This window comes from Sorex araneus, chromosome 2 (genome assembly GCF_027595985.1).
Source record: "Sorex araneus isolate mSorAra2 chromosome 2, mSorAra2.pri, whole genome shotgun sequence".
Lineage (NCBI taxonomy): Eukaryota > Metazoa > Chordata > Mammalia > Eulipotyphla > Soricidae > Sorex > Sorex araneus.
In genome coordinates this window covers 48411962-48431397 of record NC_073303.1, presented here as the reverse complement: position 1 = coordinate 48431397, position 19436 = coordinate 48411962, and the positions used below count along the sequence as shown (strand labels likewise).

Below are 19436 nucleotides of genomic sequence, written 5' to 3'. Positions count from 1 at the left end.
CCTGCCACTGTGGCAGGGCATTCCATTCTGTTCTCTCTCTCTAATTAGCTGTTGTGGTTTGCAATAAAGGTGTTGAGTGGCCACTGTGCTCAGTCTCTAGCCCTCATTCAGCCCGCAACTCCCTTCCCCCACATGGCCTTCGACTACATTATAGTTGGTGATCCCTTCTCTGAGTTGCCCTTTCCCCAGAATGTGAGGCCAGCCTCCAAGCCATGGAGTCAACCTCCTGGTACTTATTTCTACAATTCTTGGGTGTTAGTCTCTCACTCTGTTATTCTATATACCATAGATGAGTGCAATCTTTCTATGTCTGTCTCTCTCTTTCTGACTCATTTCACTCAGCATGAAACTTTTCATGCCGATCCACTTAAATACCCACAGAATGGGAAAGGATATTTACACAATACCCATCAGATAAGGGGTTGATATCAATGGTATATAAAGCACTGGTTGAACTCTACAAGAAGAAAACATCCAACCCCATCAAAAAATGGGGCGAAGAAATGAACAGAAACTTTACCAAGGAAGAAATATGAAAGGCCAAAAGGCACATGAAAAAGTGCTCTACATCACTAATCATCAGACAGATGCAGATCAAAACAACCATGAGATACCACCTCACACCACAGAGACTAGCACACATCCAAAAGAACAAAAGCAACCGCTGTTGGAGAGGGTGTGGGGAGAAAGGGACCCTTCTACACTGCTGGTGGGAATGCCGACTGGTTCAGCCCTTCTGGAAAACAATATGGACGATTCTCAAAAAATTAGATATTGAGCTCCCATTTGACCCAGCAATACCACTGCTGGGAATATATCCCAGAGAGGCAAAAAAGTATAATCGAAACAACATCTGCACATGTATGTTCATCGCAGCACTGTTTACAATAGCCAGAATCTGGAAAAAACCCGAATGCCCTAGAACGGATGACTGGTTGAGGAAACTTTGGTACATCTATACAATGGAATACTATGCAGCTGTCAGAAAAAAGGAGGTCATGAATTTTGCATACTCTGCTTCTTAAGTTATCTATCTGGTTCCAGTTCTGCATTAAAAATTTTTTTTTTAATTGATTCGCCATGTGAAAAGTTACAAAGCTTTCAGGTTTAAGTCTCAGTCATACAATGATCAAACACCCATCCCTTCACCAGTGCACACATTCTACCACCAAGAACCCCAGTATACCTCCCATCCCACCCTCCACCCCCTGCCTGTGTGGCTGATGATTTTCACTTTACTTTGATTATATTCAATATTTCAACAGAAAACTCACTATTATTATTTGAACTTCTCCCCCAACAATCAGACCTGCCGAAAAGGCATTATTTGATATTTTGTTTTTCATTGCTGAGAATGAAGAGCATATGGACTCGCATGGCCCCGATAGTCGCCACTTGGTTTTGGATTTTTGCTATTTTAGTAATTAAGTCCAGAGAAATTTCTGACAGAAGTCACATCACTGCAAGCTCGTACCTCTCTTTAGAGGGCCTTATAAGATGACAGTTGCAACTCCGCCGGCGAAAGGAAAGGCCAAGAGAGAAAAACCTTTTCCCTCCCAGGGTGGCATGGGGCCATAACTTAGTTCACAGTCTAGAGACATTTCTGCAAGAAGCCGCTGGGTGCCGAAAGTGGTTAGTGGGCCTCCGGGATCATGGGCGTTTAGGAATGGAGGAGCCGTTTGTTTGCCCCAGTTCTGCATTTTTAAGAGTTCTTTAAAGAAGTATTTTCCTTCCCTGTCGCTGTGGCTCTGATGACCATGGGTCTAACACTTCACTTCTGGTTATTTGCTTGTGGATTTGGGGGCTCCCTGGGACTCTACAGGACTCGGCCCACTGGGAAAGACTGTTCAGTGCTAAAGCCAATTGGTGACCCTTGGACACAGCAGTCCTGGAGGCCCAGGGCACACTTGCAGGTGCTTGGAGTGCAGGAGAGAAGAGGTATGTGGTGCATGGAGTGAATTTGGGTCCCTGACCCTAAACTATCTCCCTGTGATCTCTGAACACTTTTAGTTGCAGCACTTGAATACATACCTACTGAGGATCACGCTTGTTTAGTTGCGGTGCTTGCATACCCTCTGTGTGAGTGCTCACTGGGGTTTGCTGTGATCTGTACACAAGGGCTCACCAGGGGCCATAGTTGGAAGGTCTGCCCTTGGAAACTCCTGGCTTCACTGGGGCAACTGCAAAGCTAACACTGCCCTAAGTATCTGAGGTCAGCACTGAGGATTGAAATCAGGGCTTCATGCTTGCTAAGGCCACTGAGAAATTCTCTGGGACCTATAGAATTTTATTGATCTGTTTTTGGGGCTACACCTGGCTGTACTTAGACGTTATCTTGGTTCTAGTCTTGATATAACCCTTGACAGTTCCTGGGGATCATGAGGTCCTGGGAACTGAACCCGGGGTTCCAACATGCACTGAATGCGCTCCCATGCTTTGAGCTGCCTCCTGGTATTGTCAGTGATTTAAAGTTATTTTTATTTCCCTTTAATTGGGATGCTTCCTGGAAAGCTAGGATGCATTGCAATGGAATCCCCTAAATCTCCAGTAATCAGTGGGAAGCTCAATATCTGCAGGCATGGTATATTGACCACTGTGGAGAGTTGGTATTTGGCAAGCATTTTTGAAACATTGCATTTGTTTTGTTATGTTTTTTCTTAAGATTTCAATTAACAGACAACGGATTAAAAAATCTATAAATTCTTAGTGTTTAAGACTGGAAAGGATTGTGAGGCCAAAATATGTAAGTACTATTCTTCTGTGATACGATTGTGACTATGCATCTGAGGAAACTTGGAGGACAAAGGCACTGGAAGGGAGAAAATCAGGAACTGAAAATTCAGATTATTCAAAAGTTACCACTGTGGATTTGCATATCTCTAGGGTGTAGGATGTTAGAGAGAAAGGAAACTAGTTGACTATTATAGTATTTAAGGAATGAACTATATTTATGCTAAGTTATAACAAAGGAAGACCTCAGAAATAAATCTGCATAATGATGATACAATGGAAAATACTGGGTTAGCTTGTTGACTTGGAAACTTTAATCCATTAGAATAAGGCTGGTACTTTAACAAAAAGACCTGACTGTAATGTAGGTTAAGAATTGTTTAAAATACGGAATAACTGTATATACATAACTCTTGGAGAGCCCGGCAAGCTACCGAGAGTATCCCACCCGCCCGGGCAGAGCGTGGCAAGTTACCCATGGCATGTTCAATATGCCAAAAAGAGTAACGATAAGTCTCTTTCCCTGACCCTGAAAGTGCCTCCAATAGTTGGGAAAGATGAGTAAGAAGAGGCTGCTAAAATCTCAGGGCTGAGAGGAATAGAAACGTTACTGGTGCCTGCTCAACTAAATCGACGAACAATGGGATGACAGTGATACAGTGATGTATATGGCATGGAATACTACTGATCCTTAAGTGAAGCAGTGCTTGGGGACTAAATATATTAGTTTATTTTATAGAATTGGTCTCATTAATTTTAAATACCTTTATTTTGGGCATTGCTTTATCGTAAAGCCATACAATTTGCTGAATGCAGATGGGTCTGGAGAGTATCACATTGAATAAAATCAATCAGAGGAGAGGAACAGACTCAGAATGATCTGTCTCATATGTGGAATATAAAGAAACCTCATAGGGGAATATCAAATGCCCAATGGCAATAAACAAAGAGCAGGAGAACTGGTGGTCTTCAGTGGGAAGCTCAGCATCGGGGCAGAGGTGAGGGGGATAAGTTAGGGAAGGGAACAATAGGACATAGGAATGCCTGCCACGAGAGAAGTATGTAGGTAGGAGAGAAACTGAGAGCACTGGTGAGGGTGTCGGTGTTGGAACAATATATGCTTGAAGCCCATCATAAATCTCTTTATAATTTTATAATTATAACTTTATAATTCATGGTGATTCAATTAAAATTTTTTTAAGATTTCCATTTCTCTTTGGATCCTAGCTTTTTGTAGGTGAGTCAAGTTCCCAGAAGACCAAAAAATTAAAAAAAAAAAAACTGAATCGATAGATCTTCTCCCTGTATGGGGCAAGGATGGGAGTGGGCCACAAACTGTGGGTAAGTGTTGTGAGTCGAAGCTATAAACACAGAGAACCATGCTGATCATTACAAGGTCTTTCTCCAGGAAAATGGAAGCCATTAAAACAATTCCAGGACTTGCTTGAAGCTCACAATGTTTTTAAAACAAAGAACCTTTGTAGTGTCCAGAGTGATGAGGAAAGTGCCTGTAGCTCGCCTGTCACCTTTCCCTGGTTCTAGTTCACGTTGCCCATTGGCTATCCCCACTACCTTATGGACCCTCAAACCTGAAATTTGGCCACAGCCCCATTTCTGTGAAGAAGGCAAAGGAGTGTTGGATTTTATTAAGGATTTCGCTCACATATGCTGCTTCCAGGGAGGTGCCCACCTGGCCTTAGTGATCTTTCATTTTTTATTGGTGTTGTTTAGGCAGGAAAACAACTTGAATTCATGCTTTGTACAAACAACTCCTATTGCAGTAAGCACATGGCAGAAAAAAAATGTAATAAAAGTAAAATGCCAATGCCATTTTGTGACTTCTGCTTGCCTCTTATGATTTAAAAAGAGTCATGTCACCATCCCTGGGTACAAAGAAAAGTGAGTGATTTCATGGCCCACTACTGTGCCCAAAGTCACAGTTGATGGGAAGGAACAAAGAGGAGCTGATGATAGAGGGGCACCCACAGGCTCTGCCAATTTACTATATTATGGAAACGGGAATATTTCTAAGACGTGCTGCTATAAGCTTATTACTATACCACAAACTATTATAAATATTGTAATGCTCTTATTTGTCCTTTATTATTCTGTAATACAAGCTCTTTTTTTAAATTAGTGAATCACTGTGAGATACTGTTACGTACTTACAAGTGTTTGTGTTTGCATTTCAGTCATATAATGACTACCCATCCCTCCACCAGTGCCCATTCTCTACCACCAATGATCTCAGTATCCCTCCCACCCCCCGCCCCTCCCCCTCCCCACCTTACCTCTGTTTTGTTTTCTCTCTCTCCTTTTGGGTATTGTGGTCTGCAATAGAGACATTGAGTGGCCATCCTGTTCGGTCTAGAATCTATTTTCGGCAGCTCCCAACCCGAGCAGGTCCTCCAGCACCCTTTACTCGGTGTTCCCTTCTCTGTGTGAGCTGTCTTTTCCTTTAGCCTGTGAGGCTGGCTTCCAAGCCTTAGGGCAAACCTCCTGGTCCTTATTTCTACTATTCTTGGGTATTAGTCTCCTATTCTGTTACTTTATATTACACAGACGAGCGCAATATTTCTATGTCTGTCTTTCTCTTTCTGACTCATTTCACTTAACATGATACTTTTCATGTTGGTCCACTTATATGCAAATTTCATGACTTCATCTTTTCTAACAGCCACATAGTATTTCATTGTGTAGATGTACCAAAGTTTCTTTAACCAGTCATCTATTCTCGTGCACTCAGGTTTTTTCCAGATTCTGGCTATTGTAAACAGTGTTGCAATCAACATTCGAGTGCAGATGTAATTTTGACTGTACTTTTTTGCCTCTCCGGGATATATTCCCAGAAGTGGTATTGCTGGGTCAAATGGGAGCTCAATTTCCCCAATTTCTAATTTTTTGAGAATCGTCCATACTGTTTTCCAAAAGGACTGAACCAGTCGGCATTCCCACCAGCAGTGAAGGAGAGTCCCTTTCTCTCCACATCTGTGCCAACACCAGTTGCTTTTGTTCTTTTGGATGTGGGCCAGTCTCTGTGGTGTGAGATGATATCTCATTGTTGTTTTGATCTGCATCTCCCTGATGATTATTGATGAAGAGCATTTTCTCATGTACCATTTAGCCATCCTGATTTCTCTTTGAGAAATTTTCTGTTCATTTCATTATCCCATTTTCTGATGGGGTTGGATGTTTTCTTCTTGTAGAGTTCAACCAGTGCCTTGTATATCCTTAATATCAACCCTTTATCAGATGGGTATTGAGTGAATATCATTTCCCATTCTGTGGATTGTCTTTGTATTTTTGTCACTGTTTCTTTAGAGGTACAGAAACTTCTTACTTTAAGGTAGTCCCATTTGTTTATCACTGTTTCCACTTGCCTGGTCAGTGGCGAGTCATCATTGAAGATACCTGTAACTTCAATGTCCTGGAGGGTTTTGCCGATGTTGTCTTCAATGTACCTTATGGATTCTAGTCTAATATTGAGGTTTTTAAATCCATTTTGATCTGACTTTTGTGCATGGTGTTAGGTAGAGCTCTGAGCCCATTTTTGCATATAGCTGTCCAGTTTTGCTAGCACCATTTATTGAAGAGGCTTTCCTTGCTCCACTTCACATTTCTTGCTCTCTTTTCAAAGATTAGATGATCATATATTTGAGGGTGTGTGTCAGGAAATTCAACCCTGTTCCATTGGTCTGTGGCTCTGCCTTTGTTCCAGTACCATGCTCTTTTAATTACTACTGCTTTGTAGTAGAGTCAAGCTTATTGTTTTGAAAAATTGGACTTTTTATTACTTTGGGGGCAGCATCTGGCCATGTGCAGGGCTTACTCCAGGCTCTGTGCTCAGGGATCTCTCCTGACGGTGATTGTGGGATCAAATGTGGTGCCAGGAATCAAAGCAGGTTTGACTGTGTACAAGGCAGGCATCTAAATACCTCTTTGACCCTTAAAATTTATTTTTAATTTGAAAATGCAGTTGAGAAATACAGTTTTAATCTATTATATAGAAATGAGTGTGAATTTGAGATGCAGTTCCTTTTAAACATGAAGATACATTCATATGTACACATACACACATACACATAAAATAATATATATATATTTATCCACACATATAGCTTTCAGAGGGGGGTTGGTCATACCCAGTAGTTCTCAGGAGCTTATTTTATAGAAGTGTGTTCATTTATTTTGAACCTTTTTTTTTTAATTTTTGTGTTATACCCAGCGTTGCTGGGTTATTCCTGGCTCTGCACTCCTGGCGGTGCTTGGGGACCATATGGGATGCCGGGGATTGAACCCAGGTCGGCCATGTGCAAGGCAAACGTCCTACCCACTGTGCTATCACTCCGGCCCCTTGAACACTTTTATTATTATTCCTGGCATTGTCATATTGTATGATAGATGCTAAAGAATGTTTATTGCATTGGAGAGATAATACAGAGGGTAGGGTGCTTACATGGTGACCTGGGTTTGATTCCCAGAGCCCTTTATGGTCCCATAAGCCCTGCCAGGAATGATCCCTGAACACAGAACCAAGAGTAAGCCCTGAGTACCATGAGGTGTGGCTAAAAACAAAAGAGGAATAATGTTCATTTAATCTTACCAAACCTGAAAACATATTGGTAAATTTAAACAAATGTATAGATTTTCTCTCTGTTCCTCTCTTTCTCTCTCTTTCTTTCTTTCTTTCTTTCTTTCTTTCTTTCTTTCTTTCTTTCTTTCTTTCTTTCTTTCTTTCTTTCTTTCTTTCTTTCTTTCTTTCCTTCTTTCTCTCTCTCTTTCTTTCTTTCTGTCTTTCTTCTCTCTCTTTCTTTCTGTCTTTTTCTTTCTTTCTTTCTTTCTTTCTTTCTTTCTTTCTTTCTTTCTTTCTTTCTTTCTTTCTTTCTTTCTTTCTTTCTTTCTTTCTTTCTTTCTTTCTTTCTTTCTTTCTTTCTCTCTCTCTCTTCTCTCTTTCTTTCTTTCTTCTTTCTTTCTTTCTTTCTTTCTTTCTTTCTTTCTTTCTTTCTTTCTTTCTTCTTTCTTTCTTTCTCTCTTTCTTTCTTTCTCTCTCTCTCTTTCTTTCTTTCTTTCTTTCCTTCTTTCCTTCCTTCTTTCTTTCTTCCTTTCCTTCCTTTTTCCTCTTTCTTACGTACTTACTTTCTTTTGAAATCATAAGAAAAACCATTACAAAGCTGCTCATGATTAAGTTTCAGTCATACAATGTTCCAACACCTGTCCCTCCACCATCGGACATTTCCCACGAACAATATCCCTACTCTCCCTCCCCATGACCACCGCCAGCCTGGCTCTGTGGCAGGCACTTTTCTCCTTTCTCTCCTTTTGGACATCGTGGTTTGCAGTACAAGGAGTTCAATATTTTATTAGGAAGGTACAGTGGAGTAGCTTTTGATTTTAACTGCATAGCAGTTTTTGGTGTGCACTGGGCTAAGCTGACCCCCCTCTATTGTGCCCTGGATATTCAGCCATGAGCAGGTTTGGGATTTACTGCAACTTCTTGATCTCTAGAGATTTACTTTTGGGTCTCTGGGGCAAGGCCTGTGACTGAAGGGCCTTCTGGAAGTGCAGGGAAGTGGGTGGAGGTAGCCCATCCCAACTCTAAGAAAGTCCGGAGACTTCAGTCACAAACCCCACATAGCTGAATTTCCAGCAGATTCAGACCTCGGTAAGGTCTATCAGTTAGACAATGGAGTCTGGCTGGGGGCATGGCGGCAATTTTGGATTATAGAAGCAAATGGCTGCTGGGGGCTCTGTTTGGGTGGCTGCTGGGCTAACACGCTCCCCTCCAATGTGCCTGGATATTCAGCTATGAGCAGGTTCAGGATTTACTGCAACTTTCTGATCAATTTAGAGATTTATTTATGAATGTCTGGAGCAACTCAGGTAGAACAGCTCACATGATGGTGCCAGAGTTGGTTGGTGGGAGTGACTGCCGGGGTTTCCAGGAGAATTGGAAGTCGGGGGGTTGGTAGCCCATCTTGACTCCAAAACACCTGGGAGATTTGTCACAAAATCCACATACCCAAATTTTCAGCAGATTAATTTCTCAGTGCGGTTAGTCTCGAGATGATGCAGTACAGCTGGGAACATGGCAGCAATTTTGGATTGTGGGAGCAAGTAGCTGCTGGGGGCTCTGTTTGGGTGGGCACTGGGCTAACCTGACTGCCTCCAATGTGCCCAGGTTATTCAGCCATGCTCTGGTCTGATAACATTTGATGCATCATTTTTATTTCTTTCGAGATTTATATATGAGTCTTTGAAGCAAGGCTGATAAATGAGCTTGTATGGTGGAGCCAGAGATGGTTTGTATGCATGGCTCTTACATATCTAAATTTTGGTGATTTAATTTCTCAGAAAACTTGATCTCAAGTTGATGGAACCGGGCCAGACTCATAGCCACAACCTGGGGTGTCAGGAAGCCTGAGAGAACCATCAGACTGTTGCTGCTCTTGCCCAGTGGGTCCAGGTTGACCCACCAGCAACACTGTGCCCCCTCGATCCCAGTGGTGATGGAAGCAGCAGCCCTGACCGGGACCAGGACTAAAGCCAGGGCAGCTACCATTGTCAGGGGCTTGGGCAGTCTGCACGGGCTGCAGATGCCAGTACAGCAAAACCTGGCCAGGGGCACATGCCCCTTTCCTTGAGTCCAGTTTCCAGAGAGTTGGTGCTCAGGAGAAGAGTTTCCTCTCCGATATGCTGTGGGCAGCACCAGCAGCAAGGACTGATCTGGGGTAGCAGGATCTGTGGTGGCAGGGATGCCCTGCTAGTGGGGAGTCATCAGAGATGCAAAAGCTTGCCCCACCCTGGTGGGAAACCAGGGTAGCTTCTCAACTTTGGGACCTGTGCTTCACAGTGGTGCTAGGTTGGACCTGAAGAGCACTATTTATTCATACATAAACCCTGTACCACAGCAGCCTGCTTCCCATAGTGCTGAGAACTGTGGTAGCTCTGCCAGCTTCGGTACCCATGGCCGAGCTACCACCATCTCCACAAGTCCCATTCTGACCAGTGTACCAATGTGGATGCCAGTTTGGTTCCACATAAGGCCACTTTTTTGGGGAGAGAATATTTAAAGGGAACTTACATTCATTCATGCAGAAATCTCATGGCCTATCAGGCAGTTGTTCAGAGCGCAGAAAGCTGGTGCTGCCTTGCCGGCTTGGGTGCCTGCCGCCATGCTGCCCACCATCTTCCCCCCCCTTCTTGCACATACACACAGGTAGCGTATATACGAGTGCAATGAGAACTGCAATTTCCTGACTGGCTAGAACTCACTTAATACCTTACTACTTGTAAGAAATCCATATGAGATGCACCCTCTTAACACCTTAAGTTTATTATTCAGTATGATTGTGTCTATTGCTAACTGTAGACACAATCATACAGTAAATTTCTAAAATTCTTCATCCTGGATAACTTAGGTGTCATGTATTTTGTACAGCAACAGCTATTTTTTCCCACCCCTTCTTGCATCCACAATTATATTCTTCACATTCAGGAAATTGATTATTTTCGGTACTAACATAAGTGGGATCATGTACTAACTGACATTTTGTGCTTGATGCATTAATGTAACATTTAAGTTCTTAGCCCAGCTTTGTGTGTATGTGAAAGAGAGGTGGGGAGGGGGTCAGCGTACTTGTTAATGCTCAGGGGACACTCCTGGCTCTGTACGGACAGATCACTCCTGTCAGTGCTCTGGGGAATCAACTAGTCCCAGAAATGGAACCAGGGTCAGCTGCATGCAAGACAAGCACCTCACCCACTCTACTATCTTCTGGCCCCTCCTTAGCCCAAATTTAAATTTAGTTATTAGATGTTTTGCTGATGAGTTGTAAGAGTTTCTTTTGTGTCGGGGTCCTGGCCAGTCGACCCCGGCACACTGGAGTATGAGCCCCGAAGTCACCGGACTTACTCCCTGTGGGAGAGGGAGTGGGAAGGGGAAAAGCCTCTTCCCACTCTGCTCGCCGCAGGATTCCTTCTGCCGAGAAAGAAACCAACCGAGAAGGTCACCGAGCAGAGCGGGGGAGCCTGGTGGTCAAGCAGACTCCGTGTATTGACTCTTACCCAAGGGGGTTTTATGCACACAATCTTGGGTGGTGGTGGTGGGGGGCACATCCCATGCATGTATCACGCTTATCTCGCGGAGCTCAGTACAGATGCTAGTTAGTGACTTGTATTCCCCAATCTCAGGGCCGGGTTAACTAGCTCAGGTAAATGTTAACTGTCACACCCCTCATCCCACTGTCTCCTCAACCAGAGTGCCTGTGTGTGGAATGCAGAACCCCTGGGCTTTCAGGGGCAGGGTGTTTAGGCAAAGTCTCAGGCCGGCTACTGAGACCCCAACACTTTTGTATTGGTGAAAGATGAGTTGTAAGAGTTTCTTTTGTATTGGTGAAAGCAGACCTTTCAGGAATTACATTGTTGTGTAAATACTTTCTCTCATTTTGTAAGCTTCTTTTTAACCCTTTATTATTTTTTACTTTATTTTCTTTACCATTCAAAAGCCCTTAATTTTAATATTGCTTCACCTATTTTTTTGCTTTTGTAGCCTGTGCTCTGATGTTATATGAAGTAATTGCTAAGAACAATGTAATTCTACCTCACTTTAAGGCGGAGGGCTCCATTTCAAAGGTGCTATTAGTGAGAGGTATTATTCAAAGTAAAAGTTGGAGAATAGGGTTTCAATACCTTGCTCCATAGGTCATGAGGGACTGGCCTAAGGGAGAACTTGTGGAAGCGAGGACTTCTACCAGACTACAGCTGATGAGGTTATCCAAAACAAAACAATGAAAGGGCTAAGGAAGGTGTGGAAGAAAAAATACTAGAAGTCCAGAGTGTCCCACACAGAGCAAGAAAAAATGGGGAGTGGGTCCTGTCTGGCTAGGACTGAGGGATGCCCAGGTGAGCTGCATGAATGGCCAAGGCAGGGCTTGGGTGTTGGCAGCAAGTTCTGTGTTGGAAGGCTCCAGACTTCTGAGATAGGGGAGCCCTCTCCGCTACGTGAAGTTGTTGAGCCGAATGGTGCAATCATCTGTGAGTGTCTGATTGTGAACTCTCAGACAGGTCTGCTATAGTTACTGCCCTTTTGACTTTAGAGAATTTAGATATGTTTAAATGCTGGTACTGATGGCTGCTGGGAAAGAAAGATGTAGAGTCGGCTGTTCCCTCCTGGCCAAAATGAAAGTGATACTGAATTAGGATCTAAAGTGAAGCCACATCAGAGAGTGCTGGACCTAATTTACAGGAAGATAAGGTAGATGATGGGACCAAGAGAAACACTGAAATCTCAGATTGCCCTCCAGATGGGCCCAAAACTGCCCCAGAGGCAAATGTAAATGCATACAAAGAGTGTCCTTCTGGGATCTCTCTAACTATATGGAAGACATTTCAAGAATTGTATAAAAAAAATTCTGAATTTCAGACAGCTGCAGGTTCAAGATTCATAAGAAAGAGAAGAAAACATTCCAGAAAAGGCAAATTAAACAATGAAGAAGAATCTCAGAATGGCCTGTCTTCTAAGAAAGACGAGTGGAAGGAGCTTACTCAGTATTTTGGAATCAATGAAAGGTTTGACCCCACTGTTGAAAAGAAAAAGGTTGAGAAGTCGTGTCTTGAGAAGCATGTAGACCAGGCCATGGATGACAGGGACATTGAGAATCTGAGAATGTTGAGAAACTCGGCAACCAGCTTGCTACTCGAGAGCTTGGCATAAAAATTATGAAAGCAGTTGCCTGCCATCAGTTTATGAAAGCCAAAACAGAAGCCAAAAATTCACAGGTTGCTCAAAAAAAGAAGCTTGCATGGGGTTTGGGGTAAAGAAGAGATGGGAAACCAAAAGCAACATGGGATACTTATGACTCGCCAGTGAGAAAACATTTGAGTCTTGAGTTTCCACTTGAGTCTTCAGCCTCTCGGTTTACTGAGAAGACGCCTCTGCTGTGTTACATATATCAGGAAATTGATAGAAGGAGGTGAAAATAAGCATAAAATTTGAGTGCTGATTATCAAAAAATTTTTTAAATAAAATAAAAATAGATGCTAGTATCATCTACCTTGAAAATACTTTAGCAGGGAGGTTATGAATCTGTGTTTTTCATGTGTTCACATATGTGACATACACACTTCTTGATACCGGAAGTCTCTTTCTCCCTTTCTCTCTCTCTATCTCTGTTTCTCTCCCTTTCTCTCTCCCTTTCTCTCTCTCCCTCTCGTTCTCTCCTTTCCTCTCTCTCTTCCTTTCTCTCTCTCCCTTTCTCTCTCTCCCTCTCTCTCTCCTCTCTCTCCCGTTTTCTCTCTTTCCCTCTCTCTCCCATTCTCTCTCTGCCCTCTCCTCCCCCTCTCTCTCCCCTCCTAAGGAACCAATGTATAACAAACTTCATCTCCTGTTCAAGGCCCCACCATTGTCAGTTTGGGGCTCTCCCTTCTCAAGGCCATGAGCATGTTGTTACGTATATGGTTACTTACAAAGGTCAATTTGTGGAACTGTCCACCGGGAGATTCCCATGTCCAACATTTAAATTCGGCCTTCTGGAACTGTGAGTTACCATGGATAGTCTTGGTTGACATGATGAATTCAGACAGTCTCTCACCCTGTTCGTTCTATTCTAGGCCATGGTACCCAATGTGGAGTTCTTTGGGTGACCTTCTCGGTCCTATCCTGGCATTAAAATCCTAACAATGATCTTGAAGAAGGTGTGGTCTTCTTTATAGAACTTCTACAGCTCCATGTAGAACTTCTCAATTTCTTCTTCATCGTAGTTGGATGTTGGTATGTAGACAATGAAGATAGAAACTGCCAGGAGTGAGCCACATCTATTCAAGAGTAATTGTATGATTCGGGTTGTTAGGCATTCAAATGAATCAATGCTCATGGCCAAGTTCGTATTGACAAGGACACCGACGCCACCGACGCCTCTGTTGTCACATGTTCCAAGGAACAGTTCTTCTCCAGTGTCAAAAATGGCGTGATGTGATTGATGCCTTCTCGTTTCAGTCAGACCAGTGATGTCGTACTTGATCTTCTGCGCTTGCACCATCAGGTCCTCTATGGATGCTTCTGATACCAGCGTATGTGCGTTGAAAGTATAGCAGTCATTTTAGTCATTCTTTGGTTTTGCAGTCTAGTTCATCCCTGAGATTTTATCAGCCTCTCTTTGCTTATCCTTCTTAACGCTGCTGTATTGGGAGCTCTTTCGGTGTCAGACAAATGAGGTCCGTTGTTGTTACTGTTTTTGGCATATCTAATACGTCACGGGTAGCTTGCCAGGCTCTGCCGTGCGGGAGGGGTACTCTCGGTAGCTTGCCAGGCTCTCTGAGAGGGATGGAGGCTTTTAGGGCAGCCTCCAATCGCCCTTACAGGTGTTCCCATGGTTCATACCATATTTGAAGCCCATCAAATATGGTCTGAAAATTATTGAAAATAGGTATTAAGTGTCCTATGTTGTGTCGTGCGGCCACAAAGCAGCCTGGAGTGTGGTGGTGGCTAGGTAGTGAGGTAGTGGAGGTCTGCCACTGAGGTATTTATCTGGCTCTGGTAGGGTGGGTCATCTGGGTTTGATCCCTGGGGAGGGGCGCTGGAGATTGTAGGAGTTTCCAGGTCTCGTTGAGCCTGGAGTACAAGGTTGCAAAGTTCTGCTTTATCTGTTTTGTGGGCTTCACTGATGCGTAAGGTTCGGCCCGAGAATCCAGAAAGTGGCCTGGAGTGTGGCCGGTGGTTGGGTAATGAGGTAGTTCCACAACAAAATTGACCACATCATATTCAATCTAAAGTTTTGCCTGACTGATGTTGCTGTTGTCCCAAAATTCCAAGTGGGATTGGACCACTGTCTCCTTCGTGAAAAATTCTACTTCACAGAACGGGAAGAAAGGACTGCAAAGTGTAAGTTTAAGAAGATAACTCCAAGAATGACCACCACCTGGGAGCTCTTTGGCACTATTGTGGCAACATGGGAAGATGCCGTTGTTGACAACATCAACGAGAAAGACGATTGACTGGTTTAGCACTTTCATGATTGCGCGAAAAATGCAGAGTGGGAAAGCCATAAACAGACGCCTGTCTTCAGAAACTCTCGAGCTCATTCGCCAACGTGGTTCGGCATGAGCCTCAGTCAACCACAAGCTAACGTCTGAGCTCACAAAGCTGTGCAGAGATGCGATAAAAGAAAACCTCAAAGAGAGAAGAGCAGCAGTGTTGACCTATTCGGCAGAAACCAGAAAAAGTATTCACAACACTCGCCTGTCCTTCGCCAAATACAAGACCAAGATGACTGCCCTCCAATGTCCTGATGGATCTATCACACCTTTCAGAAGGGCAATGGAGAGGATTATTCACAACTTATACTCAGATCTCTTCGACAGCCACATCCACCTACCCACATACCAAATTCTACAGGATGGATACGTCATTCCTAATGTCCTCCCTTCCAAAATCTGACATGCCATTTCATCGGTAAAGATGCGTACAGCACCCAGTCCAACAAGGTCAGCCCCTAACACCTGAAGAATCTGCCACTAGTACTCCTCAATACCCTGGCTCAGCTCTTCACATGCTACCTGTCCATATGCAAGGTTCCATCCCAATGAAAAACCTGCAGAACTGTCCTGTTGTACAAGAATGGAGACATCCACAACATCGGCAACTATCACCCAATCTGCCTGTTATCCATCATCTACAAGTTGTTCACTCGAGTCATCCTGAATAGAATAGGCAGAATACTAGACAAAGGACAACCATGTGAGAAAGCCGTTTCTGAAAAGGATTCAGCACGATCGACCATATCCACACAGTGACCAAACTCATTGAAGTTTCTCAAGAGTTCAAGATGCCACTCTGTCTAACGTTCATCAATTTAAAGGAGACCTTTGATTCTGTTGAGAATGAAGTGGTCGTCAAAGCCCTAGCCAAACAGGGTGTTCAAACTCAGTACATTAAGATCCTCCACGAGCTGCATTAGGGATTCACCACCAGGATCTCACCATTCTACAAGGAAGTGATCATTGACTTAAAAAGAGGGGTTCGGCAGGGGGACACCATTTCACCGAAACTCTTCACTGCCACCCTTGAGAACATCATGCAACAGCTGGAATGGGAAAGAATGGGAGTGAAGACAGATAGTCGGCAACTACACCACCTCTGCTTCGCTGATGACATCATGATAACACCAAAAATTACCCAAGCAGCACAAATGCGACCAACTTTGACCTTGAGTGTGGAAAGGTCGGACTACAGCTGAATATCACCAAGACAATGTTTATGAAAAACGAACTAGTCCCTGATGCTCCATTTGCTCTCAATGGAACGAACATCTCCAAATGCAGCAGTTATGTGTACCTGGGTTGAGAACTCAATATGAGGAACGACTTGGTGCCAGAACTGCTCAGGAGAAAGAGAGCAGCATGGAATGCCTTCAAGAGCATCGAAGAAGTGGTTAAGAGGACAAAGAACCTCCGGCTCCGGGCACATCTCTTCGACTCCACCGTTCTTCCTGCACTAACATATGCCTCAGAGACCTGGACCCTACACAAACAGGATGAGAACGCTATTTGGGTATCCCAAAGAGGAATCAAAAGAGCTACACTTGGAATATCACGTTTCACTCAAGTGAGAGAAGGAATCCGGAGTTCTGACCTCCATCGACAGTCAAGAATCAGGGACTCTGTCTCGTTTGCCAAGGCGTCAAAAATCAGATGGGCCAGACACGTTATGTGATTCAGAGATGACCGACCGCTGGACTAGAGCTGTTATCGACTGGATTCCACGGTTTGTCAAAAGACCGCGTGACCTCCCACCAACGAGATGGTCAGACTTCTTCATCAAAACCCTGAATGAACGATTTGAGGCTCTCAATGATATTTGAGGTTCTCAACAATTTGAGGCTCTCAACGATTTGAGGCTCTCAATGATATCTGTTCTTGGAGCGAACAGATATCATTGGGCTACACTAGCACATAAGAGGGACAAATGGAGACGTTATTGGTGCCCACTTGAGCAAATCGACGACCAACGGGATGATAAGTGAAACAAGTGATACAAGGACAGGTACACTAAGGGCTATGCAATCACTCAGGTGGCCAACTCTGTGGTCAAGAACCTCTTCTCTGGAGCTAACCCCTTTCTGACAACAGAGTGGTGTCACCCAGCCAGATACTGGCCACTGAGGTACCATTCTGGACCATCTGGTTAGGGCAAAGGAGACTCGTGCTTGGGAAAATGAGGAGTTCTTCCAAAGCCAAGAAGAACAAATTAGAGAACATGATACAAACTCAATTTGTAAACAGAAAAGCTTACACAACTCTACAGCTTTCTGTTGCAATAATAATTTTTACAACTATTGAGTATGTGTTATGTAGCAGGCAGTATGCTTGACTAGACTTGAATAGTCTTACTGAATGTATGCATAATTTTCTGGAGGTCTACTTCTTACTGTGCGAGTCTCTCCCGACACCCCAGGCCTTCTCTGACGGCACATCCCTCCGCATATAGCTGCCCTTAGAGTCTATGCAACACAGCTTGCTGTGTGCTTAGTGCCCTGCGATTTTTGCCAATGCTTTTGAATGTCTAGTATTGTTTTCGTTACCAGATTAAAAAAATCTGGGCAGAGAGAGATACATCTCACAGAGCCTAATACAGTAGGAAACATAACAAATGCTCAATTTATATCCTAATTGATTTATTTAAAAAAAAAGAGAGAAAGTGGACAGGAAGTCCTGGGTTGAAATCTGGGCCCATGCATGCCATTTAGTTTGCTGTATGATGTGGGGGACTTGCTATCTAATCTGGATTGCTTTATTGTCATTGATTAAGTATAAGGGTAACTGCTAAATATTATCAGGTAGTTATGATGTGTAAAAATCAGTAATGCCTAACTGTGATCTATGAGAAAGATAGAACTATTATTTTTATTTTTTATTACTGGAGAGATGGAAGAGCCTGGCAAGGTCCCCGTGGTGTTTTCGATATGCCAAATACAGTAACAATAACAGGTCTCATTCCCCTGGCCCTGAAAAGAGCCTCCAATTGTTGGGAAAAATGAGTTAGTATAGGCTGCTAAAATCTCAGGGCTGGCACGAATGTAGACATTACTGGCACCCCCTCGAGTAAATCAATGAACAACGGGATGACAGTGATATAGTGATATATTATTATTGTTCCAATATTTTTAAATATGGAGACAGAAGAAACTTGCCTAATGTCATGGCTGGTAAGTTAGAGAATTGGGTTTTCACCTACTTAATTCACAGTGCATTCTCCTTACTAACCTAGATATTATTTTGTATAGTTTTCACACCTTTCATTATTCAGATTATTTTTCTTGGATTCTTTCTGATCTGTAATGTCTATATTAAAATTCATCACCTATTTCTGAAAAAAAACTAAATGTGGCCTGACTATTGATGAGTACAATTCAATTATTACCTCCTTATCTGAAAGATTGTGCTTTTATTAATGCATCTCCACATTTTTTGAATAACTAGGTCAGCTTGATGGCTTATCTCAATTTGAAGTATTCTAAATTCCCTAAGTCCTATTCTCTTGAACGATTGTTCATTTCACTCTCTGCTATTCTAAATTTATACAAAAGAAATTGCGTGTCAGTCTTTAATATCTTTCCTTCATTGAAGCCCCACTGAGTTTGGAAACTCTTAAGAATCAATAAAATATTCTTCTGTTGGGTGTTCTAGGCAAGATTCCCAAATGCTAATTATTATTGTTAAATGGGTGAGTCATTTGAAAGAGTTTCCTTTTCAAGTTGCATTGCCTCATATGGGAACTGTTTTAAATAGACCACCCTGTGCACAGACATTTTCATTTTAAAGCATCTAGCATCATTTTTGTGTAGTAGGAGATTAATTGTCCTTTCTACTTAACACAAGGGATGACTTCACAAAGAGCAGAATGTGCCCATTGCAGCTAGGCCAGGAGCTCCTGGTTCTTCTCCTGGGGCCATTTCTAGTAGACTACAACTTTTCACAAAAGAGAAAATATAATATTAGTGAGAAAATAGGGCTGAGCAAGCCAATGTTGTTGATGAAGAAAAGAGGATTCCTTAAAATGGGATTCCGAAGGGAGGATTTAGGCCAGAATTAGAGTGGAATTATTTTAAGGGACAACTCAGTGGAGAGTGCCAGCCCTGACAGCTGGCAGCTGCCAGTGTGATCCATGGGGCTGCCCTTAGCTGGGTCGTGGCAACTCTGCTCTGTGGGACCCCCAGTGTGGCAGCTGAGTGTGTGGTCTCTGAAGCACCACTACCAAGGGAGTGGAAGCAACACAACTCATAGGGATAACCACTGAGAGACACTACAAGAGGTACATGAGCACTGTAGTCAGAACAGCCTCTGTGAGCAGGAGTGAGTGTGTGAACCCCAGTTCACACCACACCCTGAAGTGTGCAAACAGCACAAGTGAGGAGCCAGACCACTGGAGAGGTGGCGGGCAGGTACCACAGCTAAAGTGTGAGATCCCGGAGCACTCGCACCAAGCGTCTGCTTGGCTCTGGCCACAGCAACAACAAAGGGAAAACATAGACAAAGTACTCCTTTGATTGTGGCACAAAGGGACCAGGTGGGAAGGCCAGGGGCAGAAAGCTTGCTTTGTGGGTGGGAAGCCCTGGGTTGATTACAGGCACTGCACACACACACACACACACACACACACACACACACACACACACACAAAGGAAGGAAGAAAGGAAGGAATGCAGGAAGGA

General features: G+C 43.4%; 1 long non-coding RNA gene and 1 pseudogene across 1 annotated transcript in view; both read left to right on the top strand.

The window, feature by feature from the left end:
• The window catches only part of LOC129402583 (uncharacterized), a 141923-nt gene that overhangs the window by 67116 nt on the left and 55371 nt on the right, over positions 1-19436 (top strand). The gene's annotated exons all lie outside the window — the stretch shown is intronic.
• On the top strand, positions 11877-12587 carry LOC101557399 (protein FAM204A-like; annotated as a pseudogene).